At 41.6% G+C, this 15,545-nt stretch overlaps 1 long non-coding RNA gene across 10 annotated transcripts in view; it reads left to right on the top strand.

Annotated features, from left to right (window-relative positions):
* LOC123603040 overlaps nt 1-15,545 on the top strand; it is a 244,679-nt gene that overhangs the window by 149,217 nt on the left and 79,917 nt on the right. Inside the window, exon 9 of one of the 10 annotated variants that reach the window (XR_006714704.1) lies at nt 9,953-10,414. The exons of the other annotated variants lie outside the window; for them this stretch is intronic. This is a non-coding gene — a long non-coding RNA (uncharacterized LOC123603040). Of the gene's footprint in view, nt 1-9,952; nt 10,415-15,545 lie in introns of those variants that run through there. 10 annotated transcript variants of the gene reach the window in all.

The following is a 15,545-nucleotide window of genomic DNA, read 5'->3' as shown; positions in this document are numbered from 1 at the left end:
CCATTCACTTTGGGAATTGGCTAGCCCTGGGAGGGGCCCTCCAGGCTCGGCAAGCCCCCAGATGTCAGAGCATCAGAAGTACAGAAAATAAAAGACACCATTAAAACACCAGGGAATCTTATTAAAACACAGAATTCTGAGCCTCACGACTGAGATTCTGACTTGCTTGGCCTGAAGATGAAGCTTATTTGTTTGCATTTCTTTTTTTTTTTTTTTTAACGTTTATTTATTTTTGAGACAGAGAGAGACAGAGCGTGAGGGGGGGAGGGGCTGAGAGAGAGGGAGACACAGAGTCTGAAGCAGACTCCAGGCTCTGAGCTGTCAGCACAGAGCCTGATACGGGGCTTGAACTCACCAACTGCGAGATCATGACCTGAGCTGAAGTGGGACACCCAACTGACTCAGCCACCCAGGCGCCCCTCATTTGTTTGCATTTCTGATCAGCCCCCAAGTGACCCTACATGCGGCTGGTTTGTGGATTATACTCTGAAGGAAGATGAGCGAACGGCATTGTTAGCACCCCAGAAAACATACTCTGAGTAGAGGCGATCTGTTCTCCAACAGCTCCCATCCCGGATGAGGATAGCAGAGGGAAATAGATCCTCACGCTGCCCCCGCTGTGCACAGAACCAGGTGAAAGGGTCTGGTTACTAGAGGTCTTCGTTTCAGCTCTTCAAATGTAGAGACGTTAAGGTCAAATTAAACATGTTGGTGGTCTCAGTATAATTCAAAACGATTGAGCCTGCCCCCCAAAGGCACTTAGGCACTTAGCGGGAAGGAGAATTCCATTAGTTAATTGACCACCAACCATTCGGAGAACTTCCCCTATGCGAAGGAGTGGACCAGGTGCTGGGGAGATTTTATTTTCAGTTTTACTCAAACATAACACAAAACCTAAGTGTACAGTTTAATGAGTCTTGAAAAGGCAAGGCATGTAACCACAACCCAGATCAAGGAATAGAACATTCACCAGGGCCACAGAAGGCTCCCTGATCCCCAACCCTTCCAGTTACTGGGCCCCCAACAATCCTGACTTCTATCACCAGAGATTGGTTTTGCCTGGTTTTGAAGTTTATGTGAATTAAGTCGTAGAGTGTATATGCTTGTGTCTTTTGTGTCTGGCATCTTCCACTCTACACTGTGAGGTCTGTGTGGTGCTTTGCACAGTCATGGTTCATTCTCACCGCTGTGTAGTTTTCCATTGTGTGAATAAACCACACTTCTTCCAACCTACTGGTGGTGGACATTTGGGGGGGGGGTTCTATTTCGAGGCACTGTTATGAGTATTCTTTTTTTTAAATTTATTTTAATTTTTAATAAATTAACTTATTTTTTAAGTTTATTTACTTATTTTGAGAGAGAGAGACAGAGAGAGAGAGAGAGAGAGAGAGAGAGTGAGACTGGGGGAGAGGCAGAGAGAGAGAAACCCCTACAGGCTCTGCACTGTCATGAACCCTGAGATCAGGACCTGAGCTGAAACCAAGAGTCAGATGCTCAACTGACTAAGCCACCCGAGTGTCCCAAATTAATTTATTATTTTAATTTTTAGAGAGTGGGGGAAGGAGCAGAGTAAGAGAGACAGAATCTTTAAGCAGGTTCCACGCTCAGCACAGAGCCCAAGGTAGGACACAATTCCAAGATGCTGGGATTATGACCTGAGTCGAAATCAAGTCAGACCCTCAACCGACTGAGCCACCCAGGGTTCCCAATGTTATAAGCATAAAAAAAATTTTTTTAACACTTATTTATTTTTGAGAGACAGAGACAGAGCATGAGCGGGGGAGGCGCAGAGAGAGAGGGAGAACATAGAATCTGAAGCAGGCTCCAGGCTCCAAGCTGTCAGCACAGAGCCCGATGGGGGGCTCGAACCCACGGACCATGAGATCATGACCTGAAGGAAAGTCGGACGCCTAACCGACTGAGCCACCCAGGCACCCCTGTTATGAGCATTCTTATTCATGTCCCATAGGGACTGTTGGGTATATACCTAGGAGCAGATTCTGTGCATCATGAGAATTTGTATTTAGCCCAAACGACTTCCAAAGCCATCATGCCAGCTTGCACGTGCATCAGCAATGAATGAGAGTTCCGGTCGCTCCACACGCTTGTCAACATGTGCTCTCAACATCCCTTGTCATTTTAACGATTCTGGTGGCTGTGTTGTGGTATCACGTCTTGAGTTTTTAATGGGTACAGGTGGAGAATGTCGGCAAGGAGAATAGAGTGAACGGGAGTGTGGAGGTGAGGAACCTCTAGCCATACTAGGGCAGCTAACCTGGGGGAAACGTTTCCGTGGATGAGAAATGTCTTTCAGCAGGAGCTGCAGTGGGACAGGCCGTCAGTGCTCTCCTCCGGGTATGTTTGAAGCAATGCTTGAAGCAAGAGGCTAAAAATCGGAGAATTAAGTAGAATGTGAGTGTTGAATTAGGCGTCCGGACACTGCAAACAGAGAATCCACACATTCATAAGAAAGAAAATTACCGAGCTTTTGCTATGTGTTAGAAGCTGTGTTACCTGGATACTGTGGATATGAAAGTAAATAATGTTCAGAAGAGATGAGTAAGGTTGGGGCGCTTGGATGGCTCAGTCAGTTAACGTCTGACTCTTGATTTCGGCTCAGGTCACGATCTCCTGGTTCCTGAGATCAAGCCCCGCGTCGGGCTCTGTGCTGATCGTGCGGATGGAGACCTGCTTGGGATTTTCTGTCTCCCTCTCTCCTTGACCCTACCCCACTTGCACTCTCTCTCTTAAAATAAATAAGGAAACATTTAAAAAAAGAAGAAATGAGTAAGACAGACAATAAAGCATTGCGACAAATTCTCCAATAGAGCTTCCTACAGCCTGGAAGCAGGAAGAAGGTATCCCTCGGTTGGCCTGGTAGGGCCGGGAGTACTTCCCTAGGAGGTGACATTGGATCCGAGTATTGGTAAATTAGTGGTGGTTCATTAAGAAGGTGATGAACGGAGAAGCATGAGCCATGGTTCGAAGAGGTGGAAGGTTATGGGGATGTGGTTGGAGAAAAGTCCAGTAGGTTTGCACAGATGTGCGGGAGTGGGTGAGAGCAGACTGGGAGCAGCCTTGTAAATACTGCTGAGCATGAATGAGCTGTGGGCAAGGAGAAGCCGCCGAAGTCCTTCAAAGGGGGCCGCCGAGATCCCTTGAAAGGATATGGCCATAGCACGGGCCTTGTGATCTAAGGTAGGCAGCGGAGGAAATAAAAAGAAAGCGACAGAAGTGACTTCAAAGAAAATATGGCTCAGGTCTCCTCTGGCAGGGCAAAAAATCCTCATTTCTTGGGAACCGGAAAAGTACTTAAGGTGATGATGTTGTTCTGCTGGGATGGGCCCAGTCCAAAGGTAATTTTTCAAAAGCAGCTGCTCTAAGTGTTGGTTAAATGGTGCCAGGGGATTATTCGCTGGACACAGGTGCCATGTTCAATCTTACTCATCTATCAATAAACGCAGACTCCGAGTGCCGGCTGGATGCTGGATGGCAGCCGGGCACCCCTGAGACAGGAATCCTGTTAGCAGATGCGTCTCCCTGCTTTCGTCTGGGGCTCTGCTGCCGACTTCAAAGAGGAGCCTCAAGTCCTCGACTTCCGCTTTGCCTCTCGATCATTTCAGCCATGGCTCCTGCCCAGGTGACCCAAATACACCCTTCCCATCGTTTGAGATGGTTCCTACACACTTTCCCCCCTGCGTTTTGTTTTGTTTTTTTTTTTTAATATACATTTTAATGTTTATTTATTTATTTATTTTTGAGAGAGAGAGAGAGCATGAGTGGGGAAGGGGCAGAGAGAGAAGGGGACAGAGAATCCCAAGCAGGCTCCGTCCTGTCTGCACAGAGCCCAATGCGGAGCTCGAACTCACCAACCAGGAGGTGATGACTGAGTCATAACCAAGAGTCGGAGGCTTAACCGACTGAGCCACCCAGGTGCCCCTTACCCTGTGTTTTTAACACAAGAAAGGAATTTTTAAGCACTTAATCAATTTTTGATTAAATAATAAAGGCAGTTAGGTACATTTTATAAAAGGTATGTAGGAGGAGGTGGTCGTGACGAATGAATTTCTCTTACCTTCCTTTCTCCAGTCACCTGCTTTCTCTTCCCGGTGCAAACACTATTACCCACTTTCTTTTTTTGTTTTTTTTGTTTTTAATTTTTTTAAGTTTATTTATTTTTGCAGAGAGGGAGAGCGAGCGAGCATGAGTGGGGGAGGGGCAGAGAGAGACGGAGGCACAGAATCTGAAACAGGCTCCAGGCTCCGAGCCATCAGCCCAGAGCCCGACGCGGGGCTCGAACTCACTGACCGTGAGATCACGACCTGGGCCGAAGTCGGACGCTCATCGGACTGAGCCACCCAGGCGCTCTCTTTTTTTGTTTGTTTTAATATAATTTATTGTCAAATTGGTTTCCATCCAACACCCAGTGCTCATCCCAACAGGTGCCCTCCTCAATGCCCATCACCCACTTTCCCCTCTCCCCCACCCCCCATCTTTCTTGTGGATCATTTCAAAGATGTTCTACGCAATTACAAACATAGGCCTATGGTTTTTTTTGTTTTTTTACACTTATTTATTTATTTATTCTTTTTTTTTTTTAAAGCATAAAGGATAGCACATCATACACCTTGCTCTCTACCTTTTTTACACCCTGGATATAGTTCCCCATTATTCCTTTTTGGGAAGGCTGCATGGTATTCCATTCATTTATTTGATCAGGCCTTTTGGCTGATAAGAGACTTTTGACTACGATAAACACTGTCCCAGTGAAGCAGTGAATATCTTGATTTCTTGTGAAGACCTATTTACAAGACAAATTCCTAGAAATAGAACCGCCAGGCCACCAGGCAGGAATATGGAACATTTTGAGAGATTTTACCAAATTATACTTTATAGGACCTGTTCCAATTTTTACTCCTAAGGAAAGTCTGCTTTTGTTTTTTTTTTTTTTTTTTTTTTTTTCCCACATGTTCCCTGACCATACAGCATATTATAAAATTTTGGCTTTTGTCAATTTTAAGTATAAAACTTTTCAATAGAAAAACGTATTTGGGTTTTTACTTTTCATACATCTTCTTCTTGGGGCTGAGCATCTTTACATTTTTTTGAGTCATTTGAAATTCTTTTTACGAAATGAACCCTGATCTTATATCTTGACCGTTTTCCCATAGGATTGTTTATCTTTTTCTTACTGATTGGCAAGAGCTCCCTATATATTAAGAAAATTATTCCTTTGTGCATAAGATGCAAACCTTTTCCCCAGTTTTCTGAGTTTGTACTTTATTTTTGCAATAACAAATTAATTTTTTTTAACGTTTATTTATTTTTGAGACAGAGAGACAGAGCATGAACAGGGGAGGGTCAGAGAGAGAGGGAGACACAGAATCTGAAACAGTCTCCGGGCTCTGAGCTGTCAGCACAGAGCCTGACGCGGAGCTTGAACTCACGAACCGCGAGATCATGACCTAAGCCGAAGTCGGACGCTTAACCGACTGAGCCACCCAGGCGCCCCAATTTTTTTTTTTATGTAGTAGAATTTCTTGTATTTCTGTTTAGTTTGGGGTCACACTTAGGATTTCCAACTGTGAGGTTATTTTAAGTTACCATGATCTCTTTTGGTACGTTTAGTGTCATCTTTATTTTATTTGTTAAAAAGTAATCTCTACACCCAACGTAGGACTCAAACTCACAACTCTGAGATCAAGTATTGCACACTCCACCAACAGCGTCGGCCAGGCATCCCTGGTGTCACTTTTAATTTTTTTAAGTAGGCTCCACACCCAGTACAGAGCCCAACGTGGGGCTTGAACTCACAACCCTGAGATCAAGACCTGAGCTGAGATCAAGAGGGGGATGTTTACCAATTGAGCCACCCAGGCAGCCCTTGGTATCATTTTTTAAAATGGGTATTTTGAAATAATTTTGGACTTACAGAAGAGTGGTTAAGATAGTCTTCACCTGGGGCACCTGGGTAGCTCAGTCAGGTAAGCATTAACTCTTGAATTCAGCTCAGGTCATGATCCCAGAGTCGTGGGATCGAGTCCTGTGTTGGGCTCCGCACTGAGTGTAGAGCCTGCTTGAGATTCTCTCTCTCTCTCTCTCTCTCTCTCTCTCTCTCTCTGTTTGTCTCTGCCTCACCCCTGCTCAGTGCTCTCTCTCTCTCTCTAATATATATAGAGTATATTATAATATAGAGTATATATATAATATATATAATATAAATATATTTAATTTACATAAATATATAATATATATTATATAATATAAATAAAATATAAATATAAGGTTAAATATAAAAATAAATATAAATAAATATATAAATATTAGTAGGTATGCACACTATATTTATTTATCTGAACATATTTTTATAAATGTATACACTCATGTGCTTTTTGCTTTTAAAATACATATTAGGTTGGGGCGCCTGAGTGGCGCAGTCGGTTGAGCGTCCGACTTCAGCCAGGTCACGATCTCGCGGTCCGTGAGTTCGAGCCCCGCATCAGGCTCTGGACTGCTGGCTCAGAGCCGGGAGCCTGTTTCCGAGATTCTGTGTCTCCCTCTCTCTCTGCCCCTCCCCCGTTCATGCTCTGTCTCTCTCTGTCCCCAAAATGAATAAACGTTGAAAAAAAAAAAAAAAGACCAAGGCTGCTTGGTATTCTTAAAATACATATTAGGGTCACCTGGGTGGCTCAGTTCGGTTAAGCATCTGACTCTTGATTTCAGCTCATATTAGGGTCACCTGGGTGGCTCAGTTCGGTTAAGCATCTGACTCTTGATTTCAGCTCAGGTCATGATCCCAGGGTTGTGGGATCAAGCCCTGTGTTGGGGGCACGGAGCCTGGAATCTGCTTAAACTTCTCTCTCTCCCTCTCCCTCTCTCTCCCATCTCCCCCACTTGCATGCACTCTCTCCAAAATAAAATATAAGACAAGACAAGACAAGACAAGACAGATCCATCATGTCCTTGTCCCACTTTGTCATCCCTTCTCATGTCCTTCTCGACTTCTTCCATCCCTAAGCATCCACCAATCTGCTATCACTAAAGATACACTTACATTTGCTAGAATTTTATAGGAATAAAATTATAAAAGATGTATTCCTTTTTTATCTGGCTTCTTTCACTCAGCAAAATTAATTTCGGATTCATCCTGGGTTTCGTATATTTCATTAATCCGTTCCTTTTTGTTGCAAGGTAGTACTCCTTTGAATGGAGAGAACTCACTTTGTTGATTCATAGCAAATAAGTATCCATAATCTGTCCTGATGGATATTTGGATCGTTGCCAGCTTGGGGCTATCACAAGTAGTGACTGTGACCATTCATGCGCTACTTTTGGGGGGTGGATATATGCTTTCATTTTTCTTGGACAAAGTGGAATGGCTGGATCAGAAGGGAGGTGTACCCTGACCTTTTTAAGAAATTGACAAGCTCTCACACAGTGGTTCCGCCATTTTACATTGATATTAGCAATGCAGAATAGTTCTAGTTTCTCTGTATTGTTGCCAACACATGGTATGGTCAATCTTTTTCAATTGTAGCCATTCTAATCGGTATGCAGTGGTATTTTATTGTGTGTAATTTGCATTTCCCTGATGACTAATGATGTAGATGTTTATTCTACAAGTTCGTTTGCCGTCTCTTCTAGCAACATGAATGCTTGAATCTTATGTTTGCTTGTTTTTTTTTTTAAATTGTTTCCTTCGTATTGAATTTTAAGATTTTTAGGTGTATTTTGAATATATTTAACATCGGTTATATATTAAAAGTCTGTTATCAGATACATGATTTTTAAATATTTTCTCCCAGTCCGTGGCTTGTCTTTCACACTCTTTAAAAAAATTTTTTTTTCTTAATGTTTATTTATTTTTTAGAAAGAGAGATCACCAGCAGGGAAGAGGCAGAGAGAGGGAGGGAGACAGAGAATCTGAAGCAGGCTCCAGGCTGTGAGCTGTCAGCACAGAGCCTGATGCGGGGCTCAAACCCACAAATTGAGAGATCATGACCTGAGCTGAAGTTGGACCTCAACTGACTGAGCCACCCAGATGCCCCCTGTCTTTTGTTTTCTTAACAGATCTTTTGAAAAGTAAGCTTTTAAGTTCTGCTGAAGCCTAGTTTATCAATTTCTTCTTTTGTGACTCATGCTTTTGGTATCCTATGGAAGAAATCTTTGCCTAATGAAAAGTCGCAAAAGTTTTCTCCTATATTTCCTTCTAGATGGCTTATGGTTTTAGGTTTTACATTTATATCTATGCGCTCATTTTTGAGTTAAAGTTAATGTTTCTTAATGGTGCAAGGTATGGACTGAAGTTTATTTATTTTTGCTTGTGGGTATCCAATTGTTCCAGGACCAGTTGGTGAAAAGTCTATTTATTGACTGAATTGTCTTTGTACCTTTGCCCTAAATCAATTTTCGTATATGTGTGGGTCTATTTCTAGATTCTCTATTCATTAAATTGGCCTAGTTACTTATCTTCGCATAAATGCCACATCGTCTTCATTATTGTAATTTTATAATAATTCTTGAAATCAGGGAGTGTTATTCCTTCAGCTTTGTTCTTTTTTATTCCCCCCCCCCCAAATCTCATTGCCTATTCTAGGTCTTTTATATTTCCATATGAATTTTAAAATCAGTTTGTCAATTTCTACAAAAGCATCCAGGACTCTTATCAGGATTTCATTGAATCTTTAGATCATTTGGAGGAGAGTTTGCATCTTAACAATACTGATTCCTCAGTCAATAAACATACATATCTCTCTCCTCATTATGTCTCTTTTTTGTTCTCTGAGAAAAGTTTTGTAGATTTCACAAAACTTTCACATCTTTGTCAGATTTGTCCTTAAGTATTTCATATTGTTGATGCTATTGTAAATTATACTCTTGGTTAAATTTCTATTTCTGATTGTATGTTGCTAGTATATGGAAATGCAGTTGATTTGGGGGCACCTGGGTGTTGATTTCCACACCCTGCAAAAGTCGGTTGAGCATCCAACTTCAGCCCAGGTCATGATCTCACAGTTAGTGGGTTTCAGCCCCGCATCGGGCTCTGTGCTGACAGCTCAGAGCCTGGAGCCTGCTTCGGATTCTGTGTCTCATTCTCTCTCTGCCCTCCTCCCCCACTTGTGCTCTGTCTCTGTCTCTCAAAAATAAATTAAAATGTAAAAAAAAAAAAAAAAAAGACAAGAAATGCAATTGATTTTCCCTGTTGATCTTATATCCTCAAATCTTGCTAAACTCACTTACTAGTTCCAGCAGATTTTTTTATGTTTCCTTTAATTATCTATGTAGAAGATTGTGTCATCTGGAAAAAGTGACAGGTTTATGTCTTTGTTTCTAAACTGAATGCCCTTAATTTCTTGTCCTCCCCTTATGGCACTGTTTAGAATGTGCAGTAAGGACAGTGCTGGAAAGAAATGGTGAGAATGGGTATCATTGTATTGTTCTTGATTTCAAAGGGATAATCATTTAGTTTTTAACCATTATATATATGCTAACTCTAAGGGTTTTTTTTTTTATTTTAATACCTCTTATTAGGTAGAGAAACTTCCCTTCTATATCTCGTTTGCTGAGAGTTTTTTTTTAATGTTGATTTTTGAGAGAGAGAGAGAGAAGGGGGGAGGGGCAGAGAGAGGGAGACAGAGGATCTGAAGTAGGTTCCACTCTGACAGCAGAGTGCGTATTGTGGGGCTCGAACTCAGAACCATGAGATCATGACCTGAGACGAAGTCGGACGTTTAATCAGTTGAGCCACCCCAGCATCCGGAGGTTGTTTTCTTGTCTTTTTTTTTTTTAAATCAGAAGTGGATCTTGTCATATGATTTTTCTGTCTATTGAGATTATTTGTTTAGTTTATTAATATTGCAAGCGACAATGAAGCAAAAGACCCATCAACGTAAAGTTCTACACCCTGCAAAAATGTCTTCAAGAAATCATGGTGAAACCAAAATGTTTTCAGGCATACACAAGCTGCGATCCTTGGTACCAGCTTTGTATTGCACAAAAAAAAATGAAAGGAAATCCTCAGGCAGAAGAGAAACCTGACCAGATGGCAATACGGATCTACGCAAAGGAATGAAGAAGGCAGGAGTTGACAACTACATTGGTAAATGTATAAGGTATTTTCTTACTATTTGAATCTGTTTACAAAATAATTATTGAAACAAGGGTAATGTAGTATGATGTTTGTACAGTATATAAAAGCAAAATGTCTGAAAACAACAGCACAAAGGCTGGAGAGAAGAAATTGGAGTATACTATTAGTGGGTTCTCGTACCATACATGAAATGGTGTGATACCACTTGAAGCTAGTTTGTGGGGAGTTAAAATAGGTCTAACATAAATCTTAGAGCAACCACTAAAATAAAACAGCAAAGAGTTATAACCAAGAAGCCAGCAAAGTTGTTAAAATGTTGATAGGGATGGGGCGCCTGGGTGGCGCAGTCGGTTGAGTGTCCGACTTCAGCCAGGTCACGATCTCGCGGTCCATGAGTTCGAGCCCCGCGTCGGGCTCTGGGCTGATGGCTCAGAGCCTGGAGCCTGTTTCCGATTCTGTGTCTCCCTCCCTCTCTGCCCCTCCCCCGCTCATGCTCTGTCTCTTTCTGTCCCAAAAATAAATAAACGTTGAAAAAAAAAAATTTTTTTTTAAATGTTGATAGGGATATCAATATTTATCTGGATAAATATCATTTTTTTTAAGTTTTTTTTTAATGTTTATTTCTTTTTGAGAGAGCGAGAGACAGAGCTTGAGAGGGGAAGGGCCAGAGAGAGAGGAACACAGAATCCAAAGCAGGCTGCAGGCTCTGAGCTGTCGGCACAGAGCCCTACGCGGGGCTTGAACCCACGGACCGCGAGATCATGACCTGAGCGAAGTCGGACGCTCAACTGACTGAGCCACCCAGGCGTCCCGATAAATATCAGCATTTATCGATATCAATGTTGATATTGATAAAGATATTCAACCTTCTCAGATCAATGCAGAAAAAAAAGGGGAAAAAGAAGAAAAGAAAATATGGGCAAAGAGAAAACTAACAGCAAGATGACAGATTCAAACCTGACAATATCAGTAATCCGTAAGGTGTATATAGTCCTGTACAAGCACCAGGCACTGTTGCTTCTAATCCTTTCAGATGTTTCTTTCCCCAGCTTGAAGTAGTTTCTACACAGGCTTTCACTGATTAGTGCTCCCTTCAATGCTAGATGAGACTCTTCTGCAGATCTCTGCAGTTCTCTCTTTATACAGTTCCCTTTTCTACTCTACTGTATCTTGGGAACTCTAGACATCTTGATTTTCCTAAATTCTCAGCTCTGCTCTTCAACTGCTGGGCTCCACCAGGATTCCCTCTCCCAGGGCTTTGTCCTGGAAACCTCTCAAGGCGTTGAGACAACCATAGGGCTCCCCTCATTAGCGTTCTGTCTTTCAGGAACCATTGGTCCTCATTGCTTGGTATCCACTGTCTTGAAAACTGGTGTTTCATGTAATTTATTGATTTTTGTTTGTTTCAGTCAAGAGCGTAAATACAGTCTCTATTACTACACCTTGGTCAGAAGGAGAGATCAGTTTATCCCTTTTTATTGCCAAGGATATTCCATTGCACGAATATACCAGTTTGTTTATTCATTCACTTATTGGAGGGCTAGGTTGTTTCCAGTTTGGGGCAACTTGAATAAAGCTTCTATATAAACATTTATAGGAACACAAATTTTCAATTAAGTTGGGTAAATACCCAGGAGTGATATTACTCAGTTGCTTGTTAAGGGCATACTCAATTTTATAAGAAACCATTGAGTTTTTTCCCAAAGTGGCTGTGCTACTTGGCGTTCCCACCAAGAATCTATGAGTGTTCTAGTTGCTCTACATTCTTGCCAGCACTTGGTGCTGTAAGTTGTTTGTTTATTGATTTATTGCTAGTCATTCTAATACATGGAGAGTGGTATCTCATTGTGGTTTTAATTTGCATTTCCCTAATGACTAATGGTGTTGAACATCTTTTTATCTGCTTATTTGCTGTCTGTGTCTTCTTTGGTGAGAAGTTTATTGGGAACTTTCACCCATTTAAAAAAAAATTGGATTGTCTGTTTTCTCGTTGAGTGTTGAGTGTTCTTTATATATTATGGATACAAATCCTTTATCAGATGTTACTTGCAAATATTTTCTCCCAAGTATAGTCTTGTCTTGTGTTTCATTTTTAAATCTCCCTTCTTAGAGGGATGTGATTTGTCAAAAACACCTGAGTAGTATAATTTTATTAATGTTCCAAAGCTATTTATTGACTAATGTAAACCAAGGATTTTAACTACAGTAATTTTTATGCACAGACATTTAAAGTCATTTATATCTGAGTAAATTTTGAGAGTGAATAAAGTACAGTAACAAGGTCAGGGCATTTGTGTTCTCTTTCTAACTTGGCCACTGCTGACGTGATCCTGAAGATCTTGATTTCTCCAAGCTCAATTTCCTCAGCAGGAAATGTTCAACTTTGAATACAGGCTTTTCAAAGTTACTAGCACAGAACACAATAACATTCTCGGTTGACCTTCCTGGAAATTATAGTTTTATCTTGATTTTTTTTTTCACTTCCCTCATGACATTTGTGAAGTGATATTTCTATGTGTTTTTTTCTATTTATGTGATTCAAATAATTTGAAAACTAGAAAATGCACGTGCAAATAAAGAGGGGGAAGAGTGAAAGAGGAAAAGCTTTTACATTTTATCAAGATAAAACATGAGCACCTCATTTATTTTTAAAAATTCCACTTAAGCAAGATATGTGACTTGATAGGCATAGATAGTACATTACTTCAGAAATAGCACATATATTATTTAAGGGCACTGGAGTTACACTTATCAGCGATTAAACTGATCATTTTATTCAGTTGTGGTATAGCGTCAAAATATGTTTTGAAGGGGGCGCCTGGGTGGCTCAGTTGGTTAAGTGTCCAATTTCAACTCAGGTCATGATCTCATGGTCTGTGGGTTCGAGCCCCATGTCAGGCTGTGTGCTGACAGCTCAGAGCCTGGAGCCTGCTTTGGATTCTGTGTGTCCCTCTCTCTTTCTGCCCCTCCACCACTCATGCTATTTCTGTCTCAAAAATAAATAAACATTGAAAAAAATATTTCAAAGAAAATATGTTTTGAGGGAACATTCTATCCTACTGTCTTTTCTTCCATCATTTTACTATGAAATTTTTCCAACGAATAAATAAAGTTGCAAGAATTGTATGGTGAATACCCATAAACCTACTATATAGATTCTACAATGAACATTTTACTACATTTCCTTTATCACGTACCTATCTATCCTTCCTGCTACTCATCTATCAATCCACTTTATTTTCTGATGTGTTCTGAAGCCTGTGGAGTATTTATTATGAAGAAATCTTTTGGTTATTTGATGAGATCATGAATGGACCAGATCATATCCTGGTGCATTAAAAAAAAAAAAAAATCATCCAGCTAAATATTGCTAAAGTTTCCAAAGCTGGGAAATTCTCCCAAGAAACAAACAAAAAGATTCCTGGCCAGAACCCCTGGATATTTTGAGTTTAAATCTGGGGTAAGCCTAACATAAGAATCCCCCACACCCTTTCTTCCCCTTAGCTCCACAATCGTCTAAATTGTCCACTAAGGTGTTTGTCCAGACACAGCTTGAGAAAGTCCACTAGAAAAAGCATTTGTGGGCAAGGGCCATGATGTATCTCCATTGTAACAGTCTGAGGAAGAGGGAGTCAGAGAGAAGATATTCCAGAAGTGAATTCAGCGAGGGAACGTATGCTCATACAGGGCTGAGGTCAGATGGGGCTCTGACACAGCCTTTGCAAACCTAGTTGACTGAAAGAATCATTTGAGAGAACTAAAATAAAGAACAAAACAAGAGCTTAGTTCCTAACAAAGATTGATGTTTTTTTTTTTAATTTTCAAAAAAAACATTTTAATTTAGTTTTGAGAGACAGAGAGAGACAACACGAGCAGGGGAGAGAGGCAGAGAGAGAAGGAGACACAGAAAACGAAGCAGGCTCCGGACTCCGAGCTGTCGGCCCAGAGCCCGATGCGGGGCTCGAACCCACGAACCGTGAGATCATGACCTGAGCCGAAGTCGGACGCTCAACCGACTGAGCCACACAAGCGCCCGACGAAGAGATTGATTTAGAAGCTCGAGGTGAGGGTCTGCATCTGTTTTTTTTTTTTTTTAACCAGTGATACACATATTCTGGATGCTACTGGTCTATGGCCAGTTATTTAGGAATTTCCCCGGATTTGAAAAAGCACAAAAGAACTTGCTGAGACATGAGAACTTTTAGTACAAGCGAAGTGATATTCATGTGCGAGAATCCTCAGCTTGGTTCTATTGCTGGCACTTAACACGCATCGGGTTAACTGGTAGAACGGGCCTCCAGAAGCTGATTGCCCTAAAGGCCCATGTAAGACAAGCTTGGTCACATACCAAACCCATGCACAGTGGAAGGGAGGGGTGGATCTGAGTTCCAGATAGTGTTTGGCTCTCAGTCATGCATCCTGACCCCGGCTACCAGTCTGGGAAACAGCCAGGAAAGGGGGCTCTGGGCAAAACACGGAAACATTTGGCTAATAGCTCTACGATATTGAAGCCCAAGCAGCATTTCTTTGTTGTTCATAAGACAGAGTGAGATACAAAAGGAGGTGGGATTTTATAGGGAAGACTCCATGCTTGGAGAAGTCCAGAGGACAGCAGTCTTTGGTCCTGTGCATCAGTTGTGGTACACGGTGGGAGATGGTAGTTCCCAGGGCAAGGCTCAGGGGGACCTTGATGCCCTGATGCCTAGGGCATCACTGGAGCCAAAGCTTCAGAGGAAAAAAAAAAAAAAAAAATGGAAGCCATCATGCAGGTGCTAGGCCATTCTTAACATGATTCTCCTGGGGGTGCCTGGGGGGCTCAGGCAGTTGAGCGTCTGACCTGAGCCCAGGTCATGATCTCGCGGTTCGTGAGTTCGAGCCCCGCGTCGGGCTCTGTGCCGACAGCTCGGAGCCTGGACCGTGCTTTGGATTCTGTGTCTCTTTCTCTCTCTGCCCCTCTCCGGTATGTGCTTTGTCTCTCTCTGTCTCTCAAAAATAAATAAATGTAAAAAGAAAATTAAAAAGAAACACTATTCTCCTGGAACATCCGGAAATAATTGATAGTTGGGGGGGATTTGTAAGAGATGAACAGCTTCAGTTACTGGCAAAGTTTGGGCAAGAGTCAGCAAAATATGACATATATAGGTGTTGAATTTAAATTCCATTGGCTTGTTGGGTGAAATTAAGAACTTGTAACGAAGGCCAAAAGAAATCAAGTCCCCAAGAAATTAATGAGGCAGCATATTAAGAGAAGGACAGAACAGATGCTTCGTAAACTCGTGTCTGCCCTAATAGATACTGCCTGGCTTATCTTCTTCTAATTAAAAGTTACTGTATTAACTGTAACTTAATAAGAAATTGTTATTTCGGCTGCAGGCGTAACCTGCGATGTCCTGTGCTTCTAACTCTCCTCTTGCTTTGATCTTGCTTTACTCGTTCCCTTTCTGTAGCGTTTCCT

The sequence above is a fragment of the Leopardus geoffroyi genome, chromosome E1, assembly GCF_018350155.1.
Source record: "Leopardus geoffroyi isolate Oge1 chromosome E1, O.geoffroyi_Oge1_pat1.0, whole genome shotgun sequence".
NCBI lineage: Eukaryota > Metazoa > Chordata > Mammalia > Carnivora > Felidae > Leopardus > Leopardus geoffroyi.
Note: the sequence above shows the minus strand (reverse complement) of the source record. Positions and strands in the feature narration are given on the sequence as shown.